We start from the raw sequence: 27,342 nt of genomic DNA on the forward strand, positions 1-27,342 counted from the left end.
TACAACGAGTATAACTCTCAGGTTGTAATTTCCCTGGTCAGTTACAAATGATCCTCAGAAGTCGGTCCTGCAACAGCAGTGACAAACTGATTCCTGGTTATTTGCCAATTACCTTTTTAAAACTTAGGCTCAGTTTTATGATTAGATCAGCCCTGAAGGGAAACTCCTTACTAGATGTGCTGCATTAGACTTAATTTGCATGGAATATTAACACTGTCTGGAGGCTTATTTTCCCTTGTATGCATGTGACCACATAACTGTTCGGCTAACATTAAGTTTTAAGTGCTTTTATTTTAAATATCAGCCTTCGGGGGGAATAATCAAGACCTAACAGAAGGAAAAATTAGGCTTATGACATTATCATACAAAAAAGAGAACATTATAAACCAGAAAGAAAAACAGTAAAATAAAAATCTTACCAAGTGCATATGGTAAATAAAAAACAATGATTGCTGTGATTACTAAAATAACCAACTCCAAATTGAGAAAATAAAGGCTTTTGGTGGAAAAGAACGGGGTGCTTTGATTTCCTACCAACTAGAAAAGGGAAAATCTCTTGAAGCAGAGCATTTTCCTTGAGACTTTATTTTTTTTTTATTTATTTGAGATGGAGTCTCTGTCACCTAGGCTGGAGTGCAATGGTGCGATCTCCACTCACTGCAACCTCTGCCTCCTGGGTTCAAGCGATTCTCCTGCCTGAGCCTCCAGAGTAGTAAAGTGAGAGATTACAAGTGCACACCGCCATGCCTGGCTAATTGTTGTATTTTTTTTTTTTTTAGTGGAGAACAGGGTTTCTCCATGTTGGCCAGGCCAGGCTCGAACTCCTGACCTCAGGTGATCTGCCTTCCTTGGCCTCCCAAAGTGCGATTACAAGCTTGAGCCACCATGCCTGGCCTCTTTAAGACTCTTTAATGAAAATAGGTGATGTAGCATGTCATTGCTTTCTTCAGTGTGAAACATTTGTCTCAAAGATTTTGATTAACCTGTGAAAGCATCCACATTCAAATGGTATTACATAAGGTAAAAAACTTTACAAAACTCAGGAGAAGGAAGACTCTAAAGTTATTCCAATTGATTGAATAGGGAATTCTAGAAGGATGTTACCAAGTTCTCACTCAGTTTGGGGACGGCACTATTGACTGTATGTGACACCAGGGTACTTTTGCTGGTGTGAACATCGATTTTGGAAAGACAGGTCTTGTTCAGGTGAATGAAAAATAATTATGTCTTTGTGGGACTTGTCAACGCTTGTCAGAGACAGAGCGGCATAGAATATAAAAAACTGTCCACCATTTTCTGTGAAGTGACTCCAATTATATAAAGTCGTGCTGGTTATAGAGGTACTATTTTCTCTTGGATTTTGGTATCTGTTACACAGTCATTTCCTCTTAAACACAAGGGATATGCTCCCAGACCCTCAGTGGATGCCTGAAGTCACAGATAGCCCCAAACCCTATATATATTATAGTTTTTTTAATATATACTTATCTATGATAAAGTTTATCAGGTACAGTAAGAGATTACCAACAATAACCAATAATAGAATAGTTATAACAATATACTATAATGAAAGTTACATGAAACTGATCTCTCTCTCTCTAACTCTCTCAATATATCTTATTGTAATTGTACTCGCCTGTTTACTGACCATGGTTAACCTGAAGTAATGGAAACTGCAGAAAGTGAACTGCTGATAAGGGGGACTACTGCTTATAGTTAATAGGAATACTACCATAAAATCTGAGGAATGGTGTGCAAAGCCTTTTAAAAATGAATGAAAAGGCCAAGTGCGGTGGCTCATGTCTGTAATCTCAGCATTTTGGAAGGCCGAGGCCGTTGGATCATCTGAGGTCAGGAGTTCGAGACCAGCCCGGCCAACATGGTGAAACTCTGTCTATACTAAAACTACAAAAAAATGAACCGGGCGTGATGATGCGTGCCTGTAATCCCAGCTATTCAGGAGGCTGAGGCAGGAGAATTGCTTGAACCCAGGAGGCAGAGGTTGCAGTGAGTGGAGATCACGCCACTGCACACCAGCCTTGGCAACAGAGCAAGACTCCGTCTTAAAAAAATAAAACGAAAAGCTGGAAAGGGAAGTGAAAAGACTTCGTAAATGCCCACTTTGGATGCCTCACAACTGTGTCCCTCTGCCCATCCCTCCTTTATGAAGCGACCTCAATATGCCGAGAAAGTGGAGCTGATCTTGAAATGCCTGTGAATTGTGAGGGGAGGAGCAGTAGGTATCTGGTGAGACGACAGACAAGGGGGAGGCAACAAGGAAGTTGGACACAGAAGCAGCCGAGGTTCACCCCTAAGCCTCTGACATTAACAGACAGATGGCACATGTATGTGGCGGTTCAGATCTGCCATTTAGGGCAACAGGCCTAGATCAAAGTGTTGAGGAAAAATACCAGTAGGCAGGTAGGACTTGGTGTCTAAAGTGAGGGCAACAGACATGAGGAGATGCTGTAGGCGAGAGTGGACATTGAGGAAGTTGGACAGAAAAGCAGCTCAAACCCATCCCTGTCCTTGGCCTTGCACGGGCTTACTTGCCCAAGGGGTTCAGACAGGTGTCTAGAGGCTTTTCTACCAGGGTGGGCTCAGGAGAGGACGGACAGCTCTCTTCTCCCTCCCTCTCCTCCTGGTCTGCTCTGACCTGATGGCCAGGCCCAGGGCACTGCAGTGAAGCAGGAGGTAAACAGATCTTATTTATTATTGAAAACAAAGTACCATAACCACTTAATTAACACAGTCATTTAGAAATTTGCTGTACTTAAAACATACAACATTTACTTAAAACTTTTAACATGACCTGTCTTTCCAAAATCGATATGACAGAGTCCTGACTCAGATCATGTCTGATTACTGCTACTGCTTTTAAAGTGTTATCATCATTACATTACATTGTGTTCTCACTTAAATATGACAGCTGTCTTAGCTTGGGCTTCCATCACAAAATACCATAGGCTGCATGGTTATGCAAGATAGTTTTCTCATAGTTCTAGAGGCTGGAAGTCCAAGATGAAGGTGTGGGCCACTTCGGTTCCTGGTGAGGGCTCCCTTATTGGCTTGTAGACAACTGCCTTCTCTCTGTGTCTCCATATGGCTGAAAGAGAAAGCAAGCTCTCTTGTCTCATCTTTTGAAGGAAAATTTTGAGACAGGCACTCTGTTGCCCAGGCTGGAATGCAGTGGTGCAATCATGGCTCACTTCAGCCTAGACCTCCTGGGCTCAAGTGATCCACCCATGTCAGCCTCCTAAGTAGCTGGGACTACTGGTGTGCATCACCATATCAAGTTTATTTTTTAATGTTTTGGAGAGTCAGGGTCTCATTGTGTTTCCCAGGCTGGTCTGGAACTCTTGGGCTCAAGTGATCCTCCTGCCTTGGCCTCTCTCTGCTGGGATTACAGGCATGAGCCACCACACCTGGCCTCTTGTATTTCTTCTTATAAGGGTGCTAATCCCATCATGAACATCCCACCCCATGACCTCATCTAAACCTAGTCACCTCCCAAAGGCCCCATTTTCAAATACCATCACACTAAGGAGTTAGGGCTTCAACATAGGAATTTTGGGAGGAAATAATCCAGTCCATAGCAACAGCTTTTGAGCCAAAGACATTTTATGTATATGAAAGTAATACATTTTCAAAATTAACATATATGACAAAGTATCACAGGTTTATCTTAATTTTTAGGTAAAATTATAAATTTACTAGCTTATTTTGTGTTTATGAAAAATTAAACCAAACAAACTCCCAAGTCCCAGGAGGGGCTTTATGGGTTTTCCATAGGCCTTTAGGCAGCATCCCTGGAGGCTGTGTTACTGTTAAGGGAAAGTAGGAAGGCACTAACCCTTGGCTGGGAAAGAAGTCTGATCCCTGGGAGGAGGTTACTGCAGCAAGGTTGGGCCCCAGTCCCACAAGAGTTTTGCATGCCACCAGTTACCCAGAAAGAAGGGTTTGAACCCCTGTTTGACTCAAGAACCAAGGCATGTGTATCAGTTTCTCAGGGTTGTTAAAATAAATCACTACAAGCTGGATGGTTTAAAACAACTGAAATTTACCGTGTCAGTCCTGGAGGTTAGAAATCTGAAATCTGAAAGCTAAAAGTCTGGAAGGCAGTTCTCACTGTTAAACCCATAGGGGAAAACTCTCCCTTGCCTCCTCCCATCTTCCGAAGGTGGGATTCCTTGCTTTGCAGCTGCATCTCTACAGTCTCTCTTTGCTGTCACATTTTCACAGTGTGTTAAAAGGACAATAGCCATATGGGAGTAAGGACCTGCCCTATCTGGGTATAACCTTGTTTTAAGTCATTACATCTGCGATGACCCTATTTCCAAATAAGACGTGAAGTTTTGGGGCTGAGACTTTAACATGACTTCTTTAGGGCACTGCCATTCAGCCCATAATAGCGTGGTAGAAAGCTTTATGTCTGTAGTGTGGGTGAGAGTAGTATGTTTATCAAGCAATAGGGTAAGAGAAGGAAACGATCACAGAAATCGAGTGGCTCATACTGGGAAACTCACTGATAAAATTAAAGATTCACTGACAACCTGGGGAAGACCCCTCAATTCGGCAGGGATAATCAAGTACCTCCTGTGCCAGAGGTCCCTCACTGGAAATGTTTAAAAAGTTACATCATTTATTTTTACCAGCCCCCAAACTCCCTTTTAAAAAGCCCTCAGCTGGGCACAGTGGCTCACACTTGTGATCTCAGCATTTCGGCAGGCTGAGGTGGGCAGATCTCTTGAGCCCAAGAGTTTGAGACTGGCTTGAGCAACGTGGGGCAACTTCGTCTGTACCAAAAAAAAAAAAAAAAAGAAAAAAAGAAATTAGCTGGGTGTGATGGTATAAGCCTGTAGTCCCAGCTACTTGAGAGGCTAAGGCAGGAGGATCGATGAGCCTGAGAGGATGAGGCTGCAGTGAGCTGTGACCATTCCGCTGCACTCCAGCCTGGATGACAGAGTGTGATTGTCTCCAATAGAAGTAAAAGACTCAGCAGAATGTTCTCACTCTGCTTAGGTTGAAAGGAAGTTACAACTTTCCTTTCCTGGGGAGAAGTTTCTTAGCACTGCTGAGGTGTGGGTATTTCAGTGTTTTACTTGAAGTTTCTTAGGCTCGATGTTGCCATATGAAATACAGGGGTGGCTGCAATGATCACTGTAGATAGGCACGGGTTAAGAACAGAAGTAATTAAACTTACCCTCCAACATCCAGCAATTAAAAACCAAGGAAAGGTATTCCAAATGTTATGCTTATTTCTGACAAATGCTTTTTTGATGCTTCCCTTAAACGCTTTGCCATTTGGTTTGGAAACCTTCTCAGGCATCTTTGCCACCTAATTATGGACTATTTCCAAAGCTTTTGAGGAGGTGCCATAAAAAGCAGATAGATAGTTGAGAAAGTGCTTGTTTTTATATGGTTTGATCTTGCTCATTAAGGATTGGAATGTAAAATGGGCCATTTAACAATCTAAGATCCTTGCCAATAATTTTCCAAGGTAGATGTGTTATGTGATTTTAATGACGTTAAGTTACCACATCATAAAGTCATAACTGGAAAGTTCACATTTGCAAAAAATTTGAAATTGGGTGATTTCTCTTTCTTCAAGAATTTGTTTTTTGCACTCTGTTTTCCGAACCTTCGTAGAGTTAATGAGCATCAAAAGTATTATGTAAACGAGAAGGTGTAAAATGTAGCTTTGAAAAATGGTAAGAAACTATCTTTCACTGTTCGAAAATTCAGGCCATAGCAGGTGTAATAACCGACAGCAAAAAGCTTCTTCCTATTTTTCTGTTGTCCCAGTTTCCTTAAAAAATGTGAGAGAACATCTGGATAAGCTATAGAAAAAGGAAATGCCAGGCCCCTCCCTGCTGGCCTGGCCCACACCTTTTAGTGTCTTAGAAATAGCGCAAAGTAATTTAGGACTGCACACTTGTTTAAATCTGAGAAGCTTTGAAAAACAAAGTCAAATCCAGAAATGCTAAAGAAAGTGCTTTTATGAGGCTGCTAGTCAACGGAATACAATTTTTATTTTGTACTTCAGATGTCCTCATGCTGTACTAAAAAAGTTCATTTTAGCATATTAGTGAAGGGACACATTTTGACTTGGCTTTTTCAATTGCGAAGTATTTTGGGTAGTAAGTAATACCAGCCTTCCCTTCAGCAATAGGAGTTAGTAGTTTTAAAGAATTTTGTTCTCACTGGAGCCCTCCAGTTTGATTGGATGAAGTTTCTGAAAATGACAATTACAGGCTGAATTCTGGAGGTCTATGAAGACTTGTTTTATTTTAGTTGAATGCTGTACTTTAGAAAAGATACTTTTGGGTTAAAATGTGAGCTACACATATTAGACACATCCAAGAGACATGCCTGTTAGAATGGCTGGAATCTAAAACACAACACCAGCAAGGATGTGGAGCCACAGAAACTCCATTCATTGCTAGTGGGAGTGCAAAATGGTATAGCCGCTTGGGAAGACACTTTGGCATTTTTTTTTTTCCAAAGCTAAACATAGTCTTAGCATATAAGCAAGCAATCAAGATCATTGGTATTTCAACATCAGTTGAAAACTTAGGCGCACACAAAAATCTCATGAAATGCTTATAGCAACTTTATTCATAATTGCCAAAATTTGGAAGTAACCAAAATGTCCTTCAGGAGATGCATGGATAGACCAACAGTGGTGTGGTCATACAAATGGTCTGTTACAAATGTGCTAACAGTAGATACACACCATTATGCAACTGTCAAAACCCAGCGAGCTCTAATGAAAACATTGGACTTTAATAACATATCAATATTGGCTCATCATTTGTAGCAAATGTACCAAACGGATGCAAGATGGAAATAAAATGGGGAAACTGTTTGTAGGGAGGCGGGTGTGTGGGAAATCTCCATAGTTTACGATCACTTTTTCTGTAACCCTAAAACTGTTCTTAGTCTATTTTTCAAAAAGAGCCATTAAGTTGTGAGAAGACCTGGAGGAAGCTTGAATGTATATTATAAGTGAAAGAAGCCAGTCTGAAGAAGCTCCTATGTAATTCCAACTATATGACATTCTGGAAAAGATAAAACTATAGAGACAGCAAAATGATCAGTGGTTTTGGTGGTTTTGGTGGGGAGGGATAAAGTAGTTGAAGAACAGGAGATGTTTAGAGCGGTAGAATTATGTTGCCTCATACTGTAATGGTGGGTACACGTCATTATACATTTGGCGGAACCCACAGAATTGTATACCACAAAGAGTGAATCCTAATGTAAAGTTAATAATAATGTGTCCATATTGGTTCATCAGTTGTAACAAATATACCACACCAGTGCATGAAGTTAATAAGGGGGGAAACTGATGGGGGTGGTTGGGAATATATGGGCACTCTGTACTTTTTCTCTCACTTCTCCTGTAAATCTAAAATTGCTCTAAAAATTAAACTCTATTAATTTTTTTAAATTAGCAAGAAATTATATGAAACTCAGGTTTCAGTCTTTACAAATAAAATTTTACTAGAACACACACACACACACACACACACACACACACACACACACACACATATACACACGTGGGAACTTGGATGGCTAATCTTCTCTGGCGTCCTAACTGTGGCTACCCACAACTGTGCACAGTGAAAGCCGGGAAGTCTTCATTCGGCCCATGTTGGCCTAGATGGGTAGAGGCCTGCCCAGTTTTTCCACATTGCTCTGCCATAGCATCCATGGGGCTACACTCATTCTATGTTGAAATCTTCAGGACATCAGACTCCCCTGATCCGTGAGTCGCTTGTTTACTTATACACAACTTTGATTCTATGCCTGGCCTGCTGGGCATCTCAGAATTTCTCATCTGTAAAATGAGACAGACTCACATGCTTACTCCTTCTCTGTCATTTTTTCTAATTCAAATTCCATACCCCACAGGGATGCTTTTGAGAGAGTGATACATTAGAAGCACAGGTTTCCTTACTGGACAAGATAGAGTTCTTGAAAGAAGGGCTTGATTGAGATGAGTGGATTTGGAGCTGATGTCAAATCAGGTTAGTAGCATTTTGAGGCATAGGTACTTTTACAGCTGGAAAACAACCATAATTAATTATTTGATTCAGTTTTATGCCATTAGGGCTGGGGTGGGGGGCTGGTCTCAAAGTCCACAAATCTCCAAGTTTAACATGTATATAACATAGTGGAAATAATCTGAGTTGTAAAGGCAGATATGCCTGGGTTTGCATTTCACATCTCCACCACCAGGCAGCTGAGTGCCTTTAGGCAGGAGTTGAGCCTCTCTGAAGCTCAGTTTCCATATCTATGAAGTGGGAACAGCCATACCTACTTCATAGTTACCTATGAGGATTCAAACAGACAACACACATCAAATGTCTTATATGGGTCCTGGCATAGCACCAGTTACAGCTTCTGAACAGATTTCATTTTGAGTACAATGAACTGCTAGTTTTGTTTTTTCCTTCTTGAATGTCTCACAAGAAAGTCTAATCTGTCTTAGTTTTGTCCTCACTCAGATGACCAGGAAAACGTTTTTTAATGTCAAACTAAACTTTTTTTTTTTTTTTTTCTATTGAAGTCTCTTTGATTTGTCCTGTATCCTCTGGGCATGCTCTCAAAAGTCTTTACAGAAGGTAGCAATTAAACTACTCTCTTGATTTCCCGTAGATTAAATAACTCCAATTACTCTGACCTATTAGAATAAGAGCTGTTTAATATTCCTTTGAGAATGTGCCTTCCTTCTCTCCAGTTTCTCTTTGGTCCCTTAGAAATAAGTGGATCAAAATGGAATACAGTCTTTCCTATGGGACTGACTGACACAGAGGGTGCCAGAAAGATCACTTCCCGGGCTTTTGCATTCTGTGTTCAGTTGACTTTGTCTTTTTGTGTTCTTTTTCTTTTCCTCCCCCCATATTGTTCACTCCTATCCTGACCTTTTCTTTGTCCTGCTTTTTTTTTGTCCTTAAAAAATACTGCTTATTGGCATTCAGTACAGTGGTCATGCATGTAATCCCAGCACTTTGGGAGACTGAAGCGAACAGATTGCTTGAGCCAGGAGTTCAGGACTAGCCTGGGCAGCATGACGAGACCAAAAAAACAACAAAAAAAGCTTATTTGTTAAGACTGAAAGCTCTGGAATTGGACTCCTTGGGTTTGAATCCTACCTCTATTACTTAGCAACTGTGTCCTTGCTCAATTCACTTAAATTTTCTGAAGCTTAGTTTCCTCATCTGTAAAATGCAGTGAACACTGTTGATACGGTTTGGCTCTGTGTCCCCACCCAAATCTCATCTCGAATTGTAATCTCCATGTATCGAGGGGGCGACCTGCTGGGAGGTCATTGGATCATGCGGGCAGTTTCCCTCATGCTATTCTCATAATAGTGAGGGAGTCCTCATGAGATCTGATGGTCTTAAAAGTGGCAGTTTCCCCTGAGCCTTCTCTCTCCTGCCACCATGTAAGATGTACCTTACTTCTCCTTGGCCTTCCGCCATGATTACAAGTTTCCTGAGGCCTCCCCAGCCATGTGGAACTGTGAGTCAATTAACTTCTTTCCTTTGTAAATCACCCAGTCTTGGGTAGTATCTTTATAGCAGTGTGAGAACTGACTGATACAACAGTATCTACTGCAAAGATGTAAGGACTTAATGTATTGATGTATGTAAAGTTCTCAGAGCAATGTCAGCACACAGTGCTCAACAAATACTAGCTGCTTTTTATCTTATTTTGAAATCACTTTAGACTCACAAGAAGTTGAAAAAAATAGTACAGAGAGTGCCCAGTTTCGTTCTCCCAGCTTTTTCCTCCCAGCTTTCTCCAATGATAACATCTTTCATAGTTATAGTATGTCTTGGTTTATCAAAACCAAGACATGGATATTGGTTCAACACTACTAACTGAACTACTGACTTTATTCAGATTTCACTAGTTTTTTCACCATGCTTTTTTTATTTAAAGATAGGAGATCTCGCTCTGTCACCCAGATGCTGCAGTGCAGTGGTGTAATCATAGCTCACTGCAGCCTCGAACTCCTAGGCTCAAGTGATCCTCCCACCTTAGCCTCCAAAGTAGCTGGGACTATAGGTGCATGCCACCATACCTGGCTAATTTTTTTATTATGTTTTTAGAGACAGGTCTTACTTTGTTGCCCAGGCTGGCCTTGAGCTGGCCTCAAGTGATCCTTCTGCTTCAGCCTCTCTGAAGTTCTGGGATTACAGGTGTGACTCACCATGCCTGGCCTTATGCTTGCTTTTTTATGTTTGTGTGTGTGTATAGTTTTATGAAATTTTATTACCTGTCTAGATGTGTATAACTACCACCAGAGTAGGGATACGAAATTTTTCCATTTCTATGAACTAACTTCCTTGTGCAATCTTTTTATAGTTACACCCTCTTTTCATCCTTAACCCCGCTCCCCTTCCAGCAGCCATGGATCCATGCTCCATCACTTTTTGAGAATGTCACATAAGTGGAATCTTAACTTTTGAGATTGATCTTTTTCACTCTCTATAATCTTGAGATCCATCCAACTGGTTTGTGTATTAGTGGTTGATTGCTTTTTGTTGCCAATTAGTATATATGCCATTGCATGGATGGATGGTAGTTTGTTTACTGTTTGAAAGACATTTGGGTTGGTGTCAATTTCTTGGCTATTACAAATAAAGCTGCTATGAAAATTCATGTACATTTTATGTGAGAATGTTTTCATTTCTTGAGGATAAATACCCAAGGGTATGACTGCTGAGTCATATGCTAGCTGTGTGTTTAACTTTTTAAAAAACTGTCAAATTGTTTCCGTTAGTGGTTGTACATTTCACATTCCCACCAGCAACGTACGAGGGATGCAGTTCCTTTACATGCTTGCCAGAGTTTAATATTATCACTATTTTTTATTCTTGCCGCTCTGATAGGTGTGTAGTGGTATCTCATTGAGGTTTTAATTTGTATTTTCCTCTGGCTGAGGATGTACTTATTCACCACCCATATTCTCTTTGGTGAAGGTCTATCTGTTCAAGTCTTTTGCATATTAAAAAACTTAGATTGTTTACTATTTAGCAAGTTCTTTAAATATACGGAAAGCAAGTCCTTTGTCAGACATGTATTTTGCAGACATGTTCTCACTTTCTGATGATTATCTTTTCATCCTATTCCCAAGATACTTTGTGGAAAACAAATTTATAATGAATTGAAATTTTTATGTTACTGATCATGCTTTCAGTGTCGTGCCTAAGATTTGTTTGCATAAACCTAAGTTATAAGGATTTTCTATGTTTTTTTCTAAAGGTTTTGTATTTTTATTTTTACAATTTTACATTGAGGTCCAGGATCTGTTTTGATTTAATTTTTGTTAAAGGTGTGGTTTAGATTGTAAATTTTTTTTTTTTTTTTCTTTTTCCCCTTTGGGCCTCTGGATAGCCAGTTGTTCCAACACCATTTCTTGAAAACAGTCTCCTTCCTCCATTCATTTGCTTTTTAAAGCTTTGTTAAAAATAAGTGTGCTGGCCATTCTTACATAGAGCTGTTTCTGGGTTCTGTAATCTGTTCCATTGATCTATGGATCTATTTCTCTGCCAGTACCACACTGTGTTGATTACTATAGTTACACAGTAAGTCTTAAAACTGGGTATTGTGATTCCTCTGACTTTATTCTTCTTTTTCAAAATTGTTTTAACTTTTTAGTTCTGTTGCCTTCCCATATAAATTTTAGAAGAAGCCTGTGTATATCTACAAAAAATCTTGCTAAGATTATCATTAATTTAAAGGTTAATACTTTCTTCATCCTGTATTTGTTTTATTGTCTCAGTTTAAAGCTCTTTAAATCTTTACAAATAACTTTCAAAAATGCTTTAGAGATTATTTAGCCTGCAACATTTGACTATGGAGAAAATGTAGAATTTTTTTGGGGACAGACTGAGTGAAGTTAGGTGACTTGCCCAAGATTACCCAGGAAACTAACTGGCTTGGGATGAATTCCCCAGCCTTGAACTTGTTGTTCTATAGGATTTTCCAGTTGCCGTAAGGCCTCCCCTCTTAAGCCTACTGAATCTTATTTCTTTTTCATACATTTTCTAGTTTGTTTAAAGAGATTGTTTAGAATTTCACTGTTGTGTTCCAGAGAGAGCATGATTCGCTATAGTATAGAGGCGCTTTGGAAACTTGTTAAAACTGCAGATTGCTATACTCTAGCCCTGGATATTCTAATTCAGTAAGCATGATGTGAGGCTTAGGCACCTCAAATGACTGTGATACAAGTGAGCTGTGGGCCACCTTTTGAGAAACCTGGGATGATAAAAGAGAAACACACGCCTCGAAGTCAGATAGACCTGGAGCCGACTCCTGACTTTTTTATTTACTTATGTAATATCTCTATGCTTCAGTTTCTTCATGTATAAACTGAGGAGAATGACATTTGTTTTACGTTTTCTTACTGTTTAAACACAGCATGTATGAAGTTTGTAGCATTTTTTTTTATTATTATACTTTAAGTTTTAGGGTACATGTGCACAACGTGCAGGTTTGTTACATATACATGTGCCATGTTGGTGTGCTGCACCCATTAAGTCGTCATTTAACATTAGGTATATCTCCTAATGCTGTCCCTCCCCGACAACAGGCCCCGGTGTGTGATGTTCCCCTTCCTGTGTCCATGTGTTCTCATTGTTCAGTTCCCGCCCATGAGTGAGAACACGTGGTGTTTGGTTTTTTGTCCTTGCGACAGTTTGCTGAGAATGATGGTTTCCAGCTTCATCCATGTCCCTACAAAGGACATGAACTCATCATTTTTTATGGCTGCATAGTATTCCATGGTGTATATGTGCCACATTTTCTTAATCCCGTCTATCATTGTTGGACATTTAAGTTGGTTCCAAGTCTTTGCTATTGTGAATGGTGCCGCAATAAACATACGTGTGCATGTGTCTTTATAGCAGCATGATTTATAATCCTTTGGGTATATACCCAGTAATGGGATGGCTGGGTCAAATGGTATTTCTAGTTGTAGATCCCTGAGGAATCGCCACACTGACTTCCACAATGGTTGAACTAGTTTGTAGCATTAAACTTGGCACCCCAAATCAGTGAATGCTACTTCCTTTCTTTTCTTCCTCCTTAATAGACTGCGGTTTGATGCCTGTTGGAGGAAGAGACAGTGTGATGTGTGTCACAGACCACGCCACTTCCCTCCTGGTCACTGGGAAGACTATATTTTACAGTCCTTCTCCCTCTAGGTAGGGTCATGATACGCTTTCTGGCCAATGGAATGTGAATGGAACTGACTCGTGTCCCTTCCTGGCTGAGATGGTTCAGTCATTGATTAGACTTATCTTTTGTTCTGCTGCATCTACTAGCTGGGTGATAGCAGGATGACAGTGAAGCAAGAAGATGGTGAAACTGGCTGGGCACGGTGGCTCATGCCTGTAATACCAGCATTTTGGGAGGCCGAGGTGGGTGGGTCACGAGGTCAGGAGATCAAGACCGTCCTGGCCAATATGGTGAAACCCTATTTCTATTAAAAATACAAAAATTAGCTGGGTATGGTGGTGTATGCCTATAATGCCAGCTACTTGGGAGGCTGAGGCAGGAGAATTGCTTGAACCTGGGAGGTGGAGGTTGCAGTGAGCTGAGATCTCACCAGTACACTCCAGCCTCGCAACAGAGTGAGACTCCATCTCAAAAAAAGAAAAAAAAAAAAAAAAAAGGAAGATGGTAAAAGTACAAGATGGAAGTAGCCTGATCCTCTGAGTCACCATTTGGGGGAGACTCCAAACTCCATTAACATATTAGAGTTATTCAAAAGAGAACTAAAGGTTTGTTGCTTTAAACCACTGAGATTTGGGGGCATGTGTGCAGTACTTAGTGTTAATTACTCCAATTAATATGCGGTGTTGGCTATTTTTAAACACTTAAAATTATCCTTTGAATATTATCTTTGTTCTATGTTCTAAATGCTTTAGGGTTTATACTAGCTACAGGAAGTATATTAAGACATGTAAGCAGTTCAGTAGGAGACAAAAGCATGGTGAGATCTTCATTGGTTGGAGAATACAAAATTTTTTAAATCCAGAATATTTTTGTGGGTGTTATGTATATAATCTCAAACATCAGAGGCAGGTCTCTTAGCCAGGTGAAAGTCAAGATAATAATCCCTTGACAATAAGGGCTATCAGGAACCAGAGGTAGTAGATGGTAGATAATCTCAGAGGGGCTACACTGTTGAAGAGGTGATCCAAATAGTCTAGGGCCGAGGGTGGGCATTCTACCACTAGGAGAATGGTGCTGGGCACTAGAAGAAAAGACAAAGGGTTTAGCACGTAACTTACTGTGCTATTGCTCATTGTAAAATAGAAGATTCTTGTGTTCCATGGAGTAGCTGTCCAGGGACTGGATCTAAAATATTTAGCCATTTGCCTCCAGTGCTCTTCTAGACCTATAAGATGAGCCTCCTTCATAGGCACAGGCTTAAGTACATGATCCGTTAATACAAGAGAGAAATCATCTTAGGTCGTTAGATCATTAAGAGGGATCATTATTTCACCACTTTCAATGAATAGATAAAAAGCCCATTCTGGCTTAGAGATTTCCCCTCTGAAAGGATTTATTATCAATAGGTCCTAAGTAGTTTCTGATTCATGAATTATTTAAAAGTTTATTGGTTAATATCCAAACACCTGGGGTTTTTCCAGTCATCTTTCTGTTATTGATTTCTGGCTCAATTTTACTGAGGTCTGTGAACCTACTCTGTGTAATTTCAATTCTTAGAGATTTGTTGAGTGCTGCCTTCTGGCCCAGCATGTAGTTAATTGCTGTAAACATTCTATCTACTCTTGAAAATAATTCATATTCTACAGTTGGTGGATATAGTATTGAAGAGTGTTAATAGTATTGTTGAATTCTTAAAAAATGTGACAGGATGCTTTTATGCTGTTTATGAGACTGACTTCTCAAATTCAGGTTATAGTGAGGTTAAAAGTAAAAGGATAGAAACATTTTTGTTCACAATATCTTCACAGATTGTTTTCCCTGTTTACTCTTTGAACACCAGAGAAAGGTATATTAAAATATCTATGATTAAGGATTATTATTATTTCTCCCTTTAATTCATTCACTTTCTTCTTTATCTCAAGGAGATGTTATTATATACATACAGATTTAGAATTGCTATATCAATCTGATGAGAATGGTTCTTACTTTAAAGTCTAGTTAAGATTTCCCAGTTTTTGTTTTTGTTTAGTATTTGCATATCTTTTTTATCCCTTTACTGTCAAACATTCTATATCCTTATGATGAAGGTATGCCTCTTTTTTATTTATTTTACTTTCAGTTCTGGGATACATGTGTAGAATGTGCAGGTTGGTTACCTAGATATACATGTGCCATGGTGGTTTCCTGTACCTATCAACCCGTCATCTAAGCAGCAGACTTGAATTTTATTTTATCTACTGTGTCTATCTTTGTCTTGTAATTGGAGTATCTGCTGGCCTTTAATAGAATTACAGATTTAGCTTTCAATGTACCATCTTACTATTTAATTTCTATTTTTCTCACCCATTTCTTGTTTATTTTTTTCTCCTTTTTTGCCTTATTTTCAGTTAAGTGTTACTTTTTGATTTTCCTCCCTCTTTATTAGCTTGTTAATTACACATTATTTTACATTCTTTTAGTGGTTACCTTAGAGAGTGTGTATTTATCTTTGACTTATTAAAGGCTAGTATAAACTAGTACTTTTACCACTTCCTGGACAACGCAAGGGCTTTAAAATAGTTTAACTCCATTTATACCCCTTTCAAATTTATATGCTACTACCCTGAATAACCTGTAGGTAACACTAAAATGTAGTAATGCGAATGTGAAGTGATGAATCTTGAATATTTAATCCTTGTTTTGAAATATAATTTAATTATAAGTTCATATGATTTCTTTTAAACAATGGTTACGTTTAACAACTGGCTTGTAAAATTCCTGAAAATTTAATAGTTGTCTCTCATGAACCAGTAAGATCTGGGTCAAGTATGCTACTGAGTGGAAGTCATTACATAGTATTGTAGCCAAGTTTAATAAAGATAGTCCTTGGAATTACATCTCAGCATTCAAACGTGGATATATTTAGGATCCCTAAACAATAAAACAACCACCGTGTTTAGTCAAGTTCAACAAATAGCGATACATGTTAATGATGACCTGGAGGAAGGCATTGAGAAGTTTTGTAAATGTGAAACAATGAAGTGCATTATACCTGTATTATAAAAATATTACATAACCGTGTTCCACTGTGCTTTTCTTCCAAACTCTGTGTTAACCAGTGGTCATGTTGTAGCTTGAAATTGGCCACAATGGACTATTTACTTTATGGAAGTATTGACTACATACCAGGACTTGAGTTATTGTTTGTTGTGTAGGCTTAAGAAAATGATGAAGAAAATTGAAGATTAAAGTTAATAGTATCTGTTGTCTGTAGCATTTTGTGAATAGCACAAAAAATTGTGGAAAATATTCTCATATTCAGAAACAATTATCTGACTCAGCAAAGGAATCACTCTTGCCATTGATGAGTGAATGATGTGTTGTTTTACTCTTTTATTTTTATTTTTTAGAGACAGTGTCTTGTTCTGTTGCCCAGGCTGGGGTGCTGTGGTGTGATCATGGCTCACTGTAGCCTCAACTTCATGGTCTTAAGAGATCCTCCTGCCTCACCCTCCTGAGTAGCTGGGACTGTAGGTGCTTGCTACCACACCTGGCTAATGTAAAAAAATATTTTTTGTAGATACTGGGTCTTGCCACGTTGCCCAGGCTGGTCTTGAACTCCTGGCCTCAATCCTCCTGCCTTGGCCTCCCAAAGTGCTTGGATTACACATAACAGCTGCTGTGCCTGGCCATTATTCCTAATAATATATTATTAGAAGAAAATATCTACATGTATTCATGTTGGAAGTACACTTGTTCCTCATATACAAACATAGGTTTTCTATAGATACAATAATTGTATAAAAATTAACAAATGAATTGGTTATATGGAATTTAGGATGTGTGACACATTCCTAGCTCAGTAAAATTTATAATAAACTTGTGTACAAAATTCAAGATATGCGGGGGTGTTTTTTCCCCTCATCAAGCTGGTTGTTAAAAATTTACCAGCACACCCCTGACCTCACTCCTTCAAAACTGCAGGTAAGAGTTTTTTTTTTTTTTTTTTTTTTTTTTGAGACGGAGTCTCGCTCTGTCACCCAGGCTGGAGTGCAGTGATGCAATCTCGGCTCACTGCAAGCTCCGCCTCCCAGGTTCACGCCATTCTCCTGCCTCAGCCTCTCCGAGTAGCTGGGACTACAGGCGCCGGCCACCACGCCCGGCTCATTTTTTGTATTTTTAGTAGAGACGGGGTTTCACCGTGGTCTCGATCTCCTGACCTCGTGATCCACCCGCCTCGGCCTCCCAAAGTGCTGGGATTACAAGTGTGAGCCACCGCCCGGCCTAAGAGTTTTATCTTTCTATCGACTGACTTTCTTAAGAATCCTAGGGTGAAAATTAGACGTCACTAACTTAAATACAGTATTTACTTCTTTATTACTTCTAGTATTCGTTTCTTTATTACGGTTTTCCTGATAAAGAACTCAAGACTAGTTGTTCATTTTTCATTTTTGTAAAAATGACCAAGGCCTCTTACTTCTCACAACATATTTACATTGTTAAGTTTCTGTTTATTCAGAGTGCAAAATAGATGATTCTCTTCCTTTTGCCTAAAAGACTTTTCTGTTACTGTAACATCAGCTTTTAAGCTTTTGCTTCCCACTGTTCTTCTAGCAGATTTGGGGTGTGAGAGTATCTCACAGCCCCCACTTGAGGGATCCATGTTCCCTCTGATGCTCCTGGTTGGACTTGAGAAGGAGCATCTGATAACTTTCAGTCCATGGCTACATACCAGAGTGTTAACATTCTTTCTCACCCACTACCCATAACTGAGGATATTTTAAAAATAAAAGCTATTTTTTTTTAATTTAAAAAAGGGGTTGGGCATAGTGGCTCGTGCCTGTAATCCCAGTGCTTTGGGAGGCCAAGGTGGGAGGATTGCTTAAGCCAGGAGTTGAAGACCTGCCTGGGCAACATACTGAGACCCGCATCTCAACAAAATAAAAACATAAATTAGCCAGGCCTGGTGGTGGTTGCTGTAGTCCCAGCTCCTCAGGTGGCTGAGATGGGAGGATCGCTTGAGCCTGGGAGGTCGAGACAGCAGTGACCTATGATCATGCCACTGTACTCCAGCCAGCCTGGGCAACAGAGCAAGACCCTTTCTCAACAACAACAACAAAAAAGATTCTTTTCCAGCCCTTGGAAATCCTCTGTACTGAATGATGATAGTGATTTAATGAGTACTCGTTGTAGGTCAGATATAGTATTTTGCACTTTTTTTTTTTTGAGACAGTCTCACTCTTTTGCCCAGGCTGGAGTGCAGTGGTACAATCTTGGCTAACTGCAACCTCTGCCTCTCGGGTTCAAGCAATTCTCCTGCCTCAGCCTCCCGAGTGACTGGGATTACAGGCACATACCTCAACTCCTGGCTATTTTTTTGTATTTTTAGTAGAGACGGGGTTTCCCCATTGGCCGGGTTGGTCTCGAACTCCTGGCCTCAAGTAATCAGCCTGCCTTGGCCTTCTAAAGTGTTGGGATTACAGGTGTGAGCCACTACGCCCAGCCTGCTTTCTTCTTATAGAAGCTTCCTGGTTAATCTCTTCAGGTAGGTCGCATTATTCTCCTCCTTTTAGAAATTAGAGAACTAGAATTTAAAAGGATAATTTGCCCAAGGTCTCAAGTGACCAGGCTGGGATTTGGGCCTGAGTTAATCTGGCACTATGACCATGCATTATACTGCCTCTTGTCAACAAGTTCTCAAGTAACCTCATTGGCCTCTGCCTCCCTTTTTGTTATCAATGTTTATTCAGTATTTGGATCTCAAAGTCTGAGGACAGGACCATTTTGTTATTGTGACACAAATGTGTTCAACTGTTCAAAACTGTTTTTTGAACAAGAAGAAAGTTAAATTTTGGAAACACTCCTTCCTCTTCCTCACCTTATGTGAGAACAATCACTGAGCCCTGACTCTATGCCTAGAATGTCTCTTGAACCTGCCTCTAGTCTGGCACCAATCCTTCTCAGCTGGGTAACTGCTGGAACCTTCTGCTTGTTTCCACACCTCCAGTCTTCACCTCTCCAGCCCAGCCACATCATGGACTCAGAATGAACATTTAAAACTATGTCACAAATATGGTCTTTGCGACTCCATTGCGCTTAGGCCATGGCTCCATCCCTTAGCAGAGGTTCCCAGCCTTCTCTATAGACTCACTCCCTTCCACATTCCTTTAGGCATCTGAAATTCCAGCCATATTGTGCTCCTCACAGGTCCCAAACTCTGCCATGCTTTCTCATGTCTGTGCCTTTTTTCAACGGTCCCCCCCACCCTGTCTAGAATGCTCTTTTCCTGTCTCCCGTTTCCTACCTCACCTGCACTCCTACCTGCCCTTCCTGACTCAGATTTGAGTCTGAGTAGTCTAATGTGATTAGATGCTCCTTCCCTTTGCTCCTCTGTAGCGTCCTGCACACGCTTTCTTATAGCCCACTGTCTTCTGAGTTATGGCAGGGGAAATAATCTGTGACTTCTCTAGGAGGGCAGGGTTTGTAGCCCCATCATACAGCCTGACAGTTCTGAGGCACATGTGCATTTATGCTGGAGGAAGGGGGCATGAGAGATTTGCCTGTTCAATCACCTGCCCTCCATCCCATTAAAATTTCTCTTATAGCGGTAAAGAATTCAGTGTGGAAGAAAATGGATGATGGTGATAATTACATTATGCAAATCCAGCAGGAAGGAGAAATTTAGAAGGCAGTTAGTGATGCAGCTGTGCCTGGAAAAAGTGCTAGCGCAGGTCTTGGGAGAGTCATGTCCCCTCTCTGTACTGTGGTTTCTAGGACAGTGAGAAGCTGGGTGCCATGACTGCTAAGGTTTTCTTTTCTTTTCTTTTCTTTCTCTTTCTTTTTTTCTTTTTCTTTTTTGGTGGAGTATTGCTGTGTCACCCAGGCTACAGTGCAGTGGCATGATCTTGGCTCACTACAACCTCCCCTCCCAGGTTAAAGTGATTCTCCTGCCTCAGTCTTCTGAGTAGCTGGGATTAAAGGTGGCCACCACCGAGCCTGGCTAATTTTTATATTTTTAGTAGAGTTGTGGCTTCACCATGTTGGCTAGGCTGGTCTCGAATGCCTGACCTGAAGTGATTCACCTGCCTCAGCCTCCCAAAGTTGTGGGATTACAGGTATGAGCCACCGTGCCCCGCCAGTTACTTAGGTTTTCTTAGGTCTGTGCATGCCAGCCCTACAGTGACAGTACATGGTCCTCTGTGTCATAATTTTTAGGGTATATGTTTTGCCGAGACATAGATCTTCGTGAGCAACCTGGAATCTGATTATTTCTCAGCAATGATGAGTACAAATCTCATTTGAAGCATACAGGCATAGCCAGTTGCAGTAATATTGTCTGTAATCGCAGTGCTTTCTCGGGGAGTGAGGCAGAAGGACCACTTGAGACCAGGACTTTGAGACCAGCCTGGGCAATGTAGTGAGACCCCATCTCTACAAGAAAACAGCTGGAAGTGGTGGCAAGGGCCTGTAATCCTAGCTACTTGGGGTCTGAGGTGGGAGGATTGCTTGTGCCCAGGAGTTTGAGGCTGCAGTGAACTATGATCACGCCACTGCTCTCTAGCCTGGGCGATGGAGAGAGAATCTGTCTCTAAAAAAAAAAGCATATAGGAATGTAATGACTTTTATTAAGTTTCTCTTTTAAAAGCCTATCTATTCTTCCTTCAAGGTATTAAATAAATGACATGTTAACATAATCAGCAGAATTTTATTTTAAGATATCCTAACATGTCAAAATATATAAATCAAAATGAATGCAAAGTAATTCAATGAAGATACTTTGGGAAGCTACTCCCATGAGTCTGCCTTCACTTAAAATATTTTTGGAACTTCTTGTTCAGAATTATCCTAGAGCACTTGGCACATTCTTTTTTCTAGCATTGGTAAATCTATATCTCTGTAGGACAGATTTACGAACAAAATGGGTAATTTAACTGTATTTTTGTGGTTATTAATTTACTCTGCTTATGAAAGTAATATATGTTTGTTTGGAGAGCATAGAATAAAGACAAAATGAACAGTCTATATTCTGGTTAAATATTGTGTTAGGGTGTTCTTGCATTTCTATAAAGGAATACCTGAGACTAAGTATTTCTTTTTAAAGAAAAGAGGTTTAATTCAGGAGTCCTCAACCACTGGGCCACAGACCCATACCCATCCATGGCCTGCTAGGAACCAGGCCCCATAGAAGGTGAATGGCAGGTGAGTGAGCGAAACTTCATTTGTATTTACAGCCACTCCCTATCACTTGGATCACTGCTTAAGCTCCACCTCCTGTCAGATCAGTGGGGACATTAGATTCTCATAGGAGTGTGAACCCTGTTGTGAACTGCACATATCAAGGATCTAGGTTGTGAGCTCCTTATGAGAATGTAATGCCTGATGATCTGTCGGTGTCTGTCATCAACCCCAGATGGGACTGTCTAGTTACAGGAAAACAAGCTCAGGGCTCCCACTGATTCAACATTATGGTGGGTTGTATAATTATTTACTTATATATTACAATGTGATAATAATAGAAATAAAGTGCACAATAAGTGTAATGAGTTTGAATCATCCCCAAATCATCTCCCCCAGCCCTGCCCCACCCCCGTGGAAAAATTGTCTTCCATGATACCAGTCCCTCGTGCCAAAAAGGTTGGGGACTGCTGGCTTAATTGACTCACAGTTCTGCTGATTGTATGTGGATGGCACTGGCCTCTGCTCAGCATCTCGGGAGGCCTCAGGGAGCTTTTACTTACGGTGGAAGGTGACGCAGGAGCAGATACATCACATGGTGAGAGCAGAAGCGAGAGAGAGAGAGAGAGAGAGAGAGGGGAGGTACCACGCACTTTTAAACAACCAGATCTTGCAAGGACAGCACCATAGGATTGGTCCTAAATCATTCATAAGAAATCTGCCATCATGATCCAGCCACCTTCTGGGAGGCCCCACCTCCAACATTGGAGATTACATTTCAATATGAGATTTGGGGGCACATATGTCTAAACTATATCAAATATTAGCCAGTCCTTGGATGAAAATAAAAATCATGGGGTTTTGGAGCCTGAAGGTGGCAAGAGGGTCAGGATTCTACTATTTTTTTTTCTATGACCCCTCATCAGTACCTGGGGATGGTATTTGTCTGGGTCTGAATATCTGGATGCCTGAATTTGAGGAAGCTGTGTCTTCTAATGCCATGTTTTCGTTTATCTTGCACTTGAGGCTTTCTCTTTTTTAAAAATAGGAACAAGTAGCGTAAAGAAATAACTAAAGATCTTCCCCAATTTAACCAGACTATTTCTTTTTCTAGTTTTAAAAATATCTCATATGAATATTTAAGATAATTTGAGGTCCTACTCTATATATCTTGTATCTTTCCTCTTTTGCCTAGTATTGTATGATAACATTGCCACGTCATTAAATGTATTTTGAAACTTGTTTTTAATGGGTGCATTTCATTCAGTCATATATATCCACAATATCTTGGTCATTTTCATATTGTCTTCTTAAGAGTTGATGATATGGATATGCCTATTTGGCTGTACCATCTATGATAAAAGTATTATAATTAAAATACCTGTTTGATAAATTAAAACTTCTTCATATAAATGAAATTTTTATTAATGAGGTTGACGTTTTTCACATGTTCTTTGTCCTGTTAAATGGTCTTTTGATTCATATTCTGGATTGTTTGATATAAATGTTGTCATTCAGCTTTTCTTCTCATTTGCATTTTCTGGATACATTTTGCTCCTCTTCTTGTTTTTGATTTCTGAGTCACTTGACTTTAGGTCCGTCTTGTAAACAGCATATAATTGGATGTTGAGAATCTTTGTCTTTGTTAGGGATGTTTAACCTATTCATGTTCATCACATTTCATAGGTCTAATATGTTTTCAAGTTGGAAAAATTTTTCTACTTTAAATGTTTCTTATAATTCTCTATTGCTTTAGTTATATGGATTATATTTTTGTTTTCTTATGATTTGGAAGACACACATCCGGTACCTATTCTGGTGCTGATTTTGTAGTTTTTAAAAATAAAATTGGTTTGTTTAACTCAAAGTAGCTCTGAAATTAATCTCAAAGAGAGGGTTCAAAAGAAGTCACGAGCAACAGGGCATTCTTGGAATAAGTGTCTGCCCTCCCAAGGACACCACTTGGAAGGGCAAATTCATTTGGTTGGAAAGTGTTATTTATCAGTTGATGGATGGAGGTGGAGTCTCACTCTGTCCCCTAGGCTGGAGTACAGTGGCGCAATCTGGGCTCACTGCAACCTCTGCCTCCCGGGTTCAAGTGATTCTCCTGTCTCAACCGCCGAGTAGCTGGGATTATAGGTGCACGCCACCATGCCTGGTTAATTTTTGTATTTTTAGGAGGGATAGGGTTTCACCATGTTGACCAGGCTGGTCTTAAACTCCTGACCTCAAGTACCCACTCAACCTCCCAAAGTGTGTTGATATTTTTACACTGAAAAATCGTGTTTTACATTAAAGTCAGTTTGATGAGCATTTCTTCACCAATTTTACGTTTTGGATACTTCAACTCTTGTTTAAAATTAAAACATCACTGCAAAACTCTTTAGCTGCCTTCTTTCTCTGTTACGCATCCTGTCTTCTGGTTGCCCCTCACTGTGTCTGCAGTACAATGTGTAGAAGTAACCAGCCGGTGGCCAGCAAGGGCAGCACCGTGTAGCAGAAATGCTCTGAATTGTTGTGTCTTTAGTCACTTTCCTTCTTGCCTTCAGTTTGCGCATCTGTAAATTGAAGTGTTTGGAACCCATAAACTATTATGTCACTTCTAGTTTCAGCCTTCTCTGATCAGAGTTTATTCACACCTATTTGAATAACTTCAGTACCACGCCCTACATAGAATGAGAAGCATAAAACCAATCTCTGTTGAGAAAGAAAATATCCTAAGCTGCTGAAAAAAAATTTTGTATCTTGATCCATGTGATGGTTATAGAAGGGTATAATACGTGAAAACTGATTGAACTGTACCTTTAAGATGATTGTACTTCACTCATCTGTGTATCGATAACTCAGTAAACAGGAAAACTAGAAAACTGAACATCCCCACCCCACCAAAAAGAAGAACAGAAACTGGCTAACTGACAATATGTTTAAACATTGTGTTATGAGGCAGGATGGTATAATGGTGAATCCACAAAAAGTAGACAATGAGTTTGAAACCTGACATTACATATTAGCCTTGGAATTTTGCTTACATTATTTAGCCTTTCGAGTCTCAGTTTTTCATTTTTTAGTAACAGTAAGATTTGTAATAGTGACTTTATCAGGCAGTCAGGAGTATTGAATGAGTTATGAGGCATATAAAGCACTTGGCATATAATAGGTGATCAATACACCTTTTTAAAAGGGGGCATTAAGAGTATGACATAAATGGGACAGATTTCAAAGAACTAAAAGGTTCTCCATCATTCTTTTAGTAGATTAAAGTCTTCGAGATCTTCCACAACAATGAAACTTGTTAACTTTAACACAACATTTTCCAGAGTCACTTGATCATAGAAACTCTGTTTTTCTAAATATCACCTCTCAGGAGTAATTAATGCATTAGTTGACATCTGGGACTTCTGTAACTCAGGAGTCCTCAACCACTGGATGGACACTGGTATACAAGTGTTCTCCCCAAATAAAATCACCCTAAAATAAATACAGCCCAGAAATTTCAGTGTGAAAGAGACTATGAAGAAAAAGGTAGGGTCATAATTTTGCTGGTGACATGGCAAATTGCTAATACCTCTTTTGGAGAGCCATTTATAATAATAAAAGTGATTTATAATAAAAGTCACAGGGGCTGATTATGGTCTTAAATGTGTTAACCCCACTTTTCAGATTATAGCCTAAGGAAGGAGCTCCAGTAGGAACAAACAAAATTTATTTGTTTAAAAATGGTTAACTGGATTATAATCATGTGTGGAAACAACCAGCTGAAAGATGGCTAATCGAACTGCTTTAGCAAAACAGTGGAATATTGTACCATTCAAAATGACAGATATCTGGACTCAGATAAATGGAGACATCAAGCAAAAAGTTAGAAAATAGTGTGTGCATGGTGAACGCAACCAAAGAAAACCGGTCTGTGCAATGATAAAGGTTGGAAGTGAATTTTGTAAGTCTGGTTTGATGTAGGAAAGGGATGATCTATATTTCAATTTTTGGTTTATCATAGAATAATTGCTAAATGACTCAATAAAAACAAAGTACTAAATAAAAACATAAATTATATGTTCTGAGCTAGAACAGGATGTTTTTGAAAATAGGTGAGAGTATGTAAAATACAGAATAGAAATAAAGAGCTGACATATAGGTAGAATTATAGAAAAATAGACATGATACTCCTTGAAATTTTTAAGAGTTTTGTCTCCCCAATGTATTGTGAAATTAGTTATCACGCATGAGAAGTGTTTTTCTGGAAAGAATTTTCAATTCAGTGGAAACCCCAAAATATGGAGATGAAAATTCATGAGAGAAGTTGTTCTTAAAGATATCAAGTTCCCTGTCAGCTGTGCTTTTTTTTTTTTTCCAGCTGCTTTTCCTCTTTTCTTTTGTGATAAAGGAGAAGGTTTTATAGATGCTGAAATGGTTTACAACTGCCTTACTTAGTTGCTCTCTCGCTTTTATGTCTCCCCAAAGGGTCACAAAATCTATCCGTTTAAAAAGAGAAATGATGTGTTTTCAGTGCAAAGAGAGAGTGGCCACTTTAAAGAACCAATAGGAATTAGAAATAAACGGAATCTCATAACTTTAGCCACCACGTAGTAGGACTTTGGATCATCTCAGATGTCAGAAGCTACACAAGGAAAATGGAATGAGCTTCTGGGTGGGGGCTTCTCCTTTTCACCCCTTGAAAGCCCAAATTAACTCTTGCATGCTTATCAAGTGAAAAAGATGGTTTAGAGTGCCTAGCAGAACAGGGAAGTCACTGGTTGCGGGACCCTCCTCCTTTTTCTTGGGCCTTTATGGGTGATCCTTGTGAACAGATGATCTTGAGGAAATAGTGAAGAATCTTGCAAGATATGGCAGGGATGGGAAGGTGGCTGGGTGTTTGAGCGGATGAAGAAAGCTGTGTATCTGAAATGTATTATGTTCATGGAGAATTTTTTTTTTCAACTAGTTTTTTTGTTTTTTTTTTTGAGACAGGGATTCACTCTGTCATCCAGACTAGAGTGCAGTGGTATGATCTTGGCTCACTGCGACCTCTTCCTCCCAGGCTCAAGCAATTCTCTTGCCTCAGGCACCTGAGTAGCTAGAATTACAGGCATGTGCCATCATGCTCTGCTAAATTTTGTATTTTTAGTAGAGACAGGGTTTTGCCATGTTGCCTAGGCAGGTCTGGAGCTCCTGGCCTCAAGTGATCCACCTGCCTTAGCCTCCTAAAGTGCTGGGATTATAGGCATGAAGCACCATGCTGGTCCCATGGAGAATTTTTAATCCAGGTTGTAAAATGCAGGAAGTATTCCTCAAAAGAGGACCAGCAGAATCACAAAGATGGAAGGAGTCTTAGAATTAATCATTTAGTTCAAATCCTTAATTTTTACCATAAAGGCAATGGATCCAAGCAGGAGACATGGCTTGCACATGTTGACAGTCATCAGTGAGGACATGACCAAAACGAATTCTCTTGATTTCCGGTCATATTTTTTTTTCCTACCATAATTCCCCTTGTCTTCTGCCATCACTTTACTACTGACCGTTTCTGCTGCTACCACGCAGAAGATTAGCGTTCAGACTTAGAAATGTAGCTATGCAATGAAGAAAAGAGTCTCCTTAAGCCATCAGAGGTATGAGTCAGCATACAGGATCCTGTTTATGAAGAACAGGGCCAGAAGTTTAATTTCAAGGGTTCGACTCTGAATTCAGACCACCTGGGTTTGTATCCCAGCTCCACCACTGTGGTGGTGGGTGACACTAAGCAAGTTATTTAATGTTCCTGAGTGTAGATATCCTTATCTGTAACACGGAGAGTCAAGATTATACACGTCTCTTAGGTTCTTAGGTGAGAATTAAATAGGATAATCCATTAGATTGGGGTGTGGTTTACAGCAAGTTCCCAATAAGTGCTACCTAGCTATTTTTACTACTATGAAGGAAGTTATAACTATTTCTGTCAAACCTTAAACCGGGTGTGGTGGTGCACACCTCTAATCCCAGCTACCTTAAAAA

The 27,342-nt window shown here is 39.8% G+C and overlaps 1 protein-coding gene across 2 annotated transcripts in view; it reads left to right on the forward strand.

Annotated features, from left to right (window-relative positions):
• CSGALNACT1 (chondroitin sulfate N-acetylgalactosaminyltransferase 1) overlaps positions 1 to 27,342 on the forward strand; it is a 355,242-nt gene that overhangs the window by 119,741 nt on the left and 208,159 nt on the right. The window contains exon 1 of one of the 2 annotated variants that reach the window (XM_030812281.1): positions 13,151 to 13,223. The exons of the other annotated variant lie outside the window; for it this stretch is intronic. The gene's annotated coding sequence lies outside the window, so the exon portion shown is untranslated. Of the gene's footprint in view, positions 1 to 13,150; positions 13,224 to 27,342 lie in introns of those variants that run through there. 2 annotated transcript variants of the gene reach the window in all.

The sequence above is a fragment of the Nomascus leucogenys genome, chromosome 4 (assembly GCF_006542625.1).
Source record: "Nomascus leucogenys isolate Asia chromosome 4, Asia_NLE_v1, whole genome shotgun sequence".
In the NCBI taxonomy this organism is placed as follows: domain Eukaryota; kingdom Metazoa; phylum Chordata; class Mammalia; order Primates; family Hylobatidae; genus Nomascus; species Nomascus leucogenys.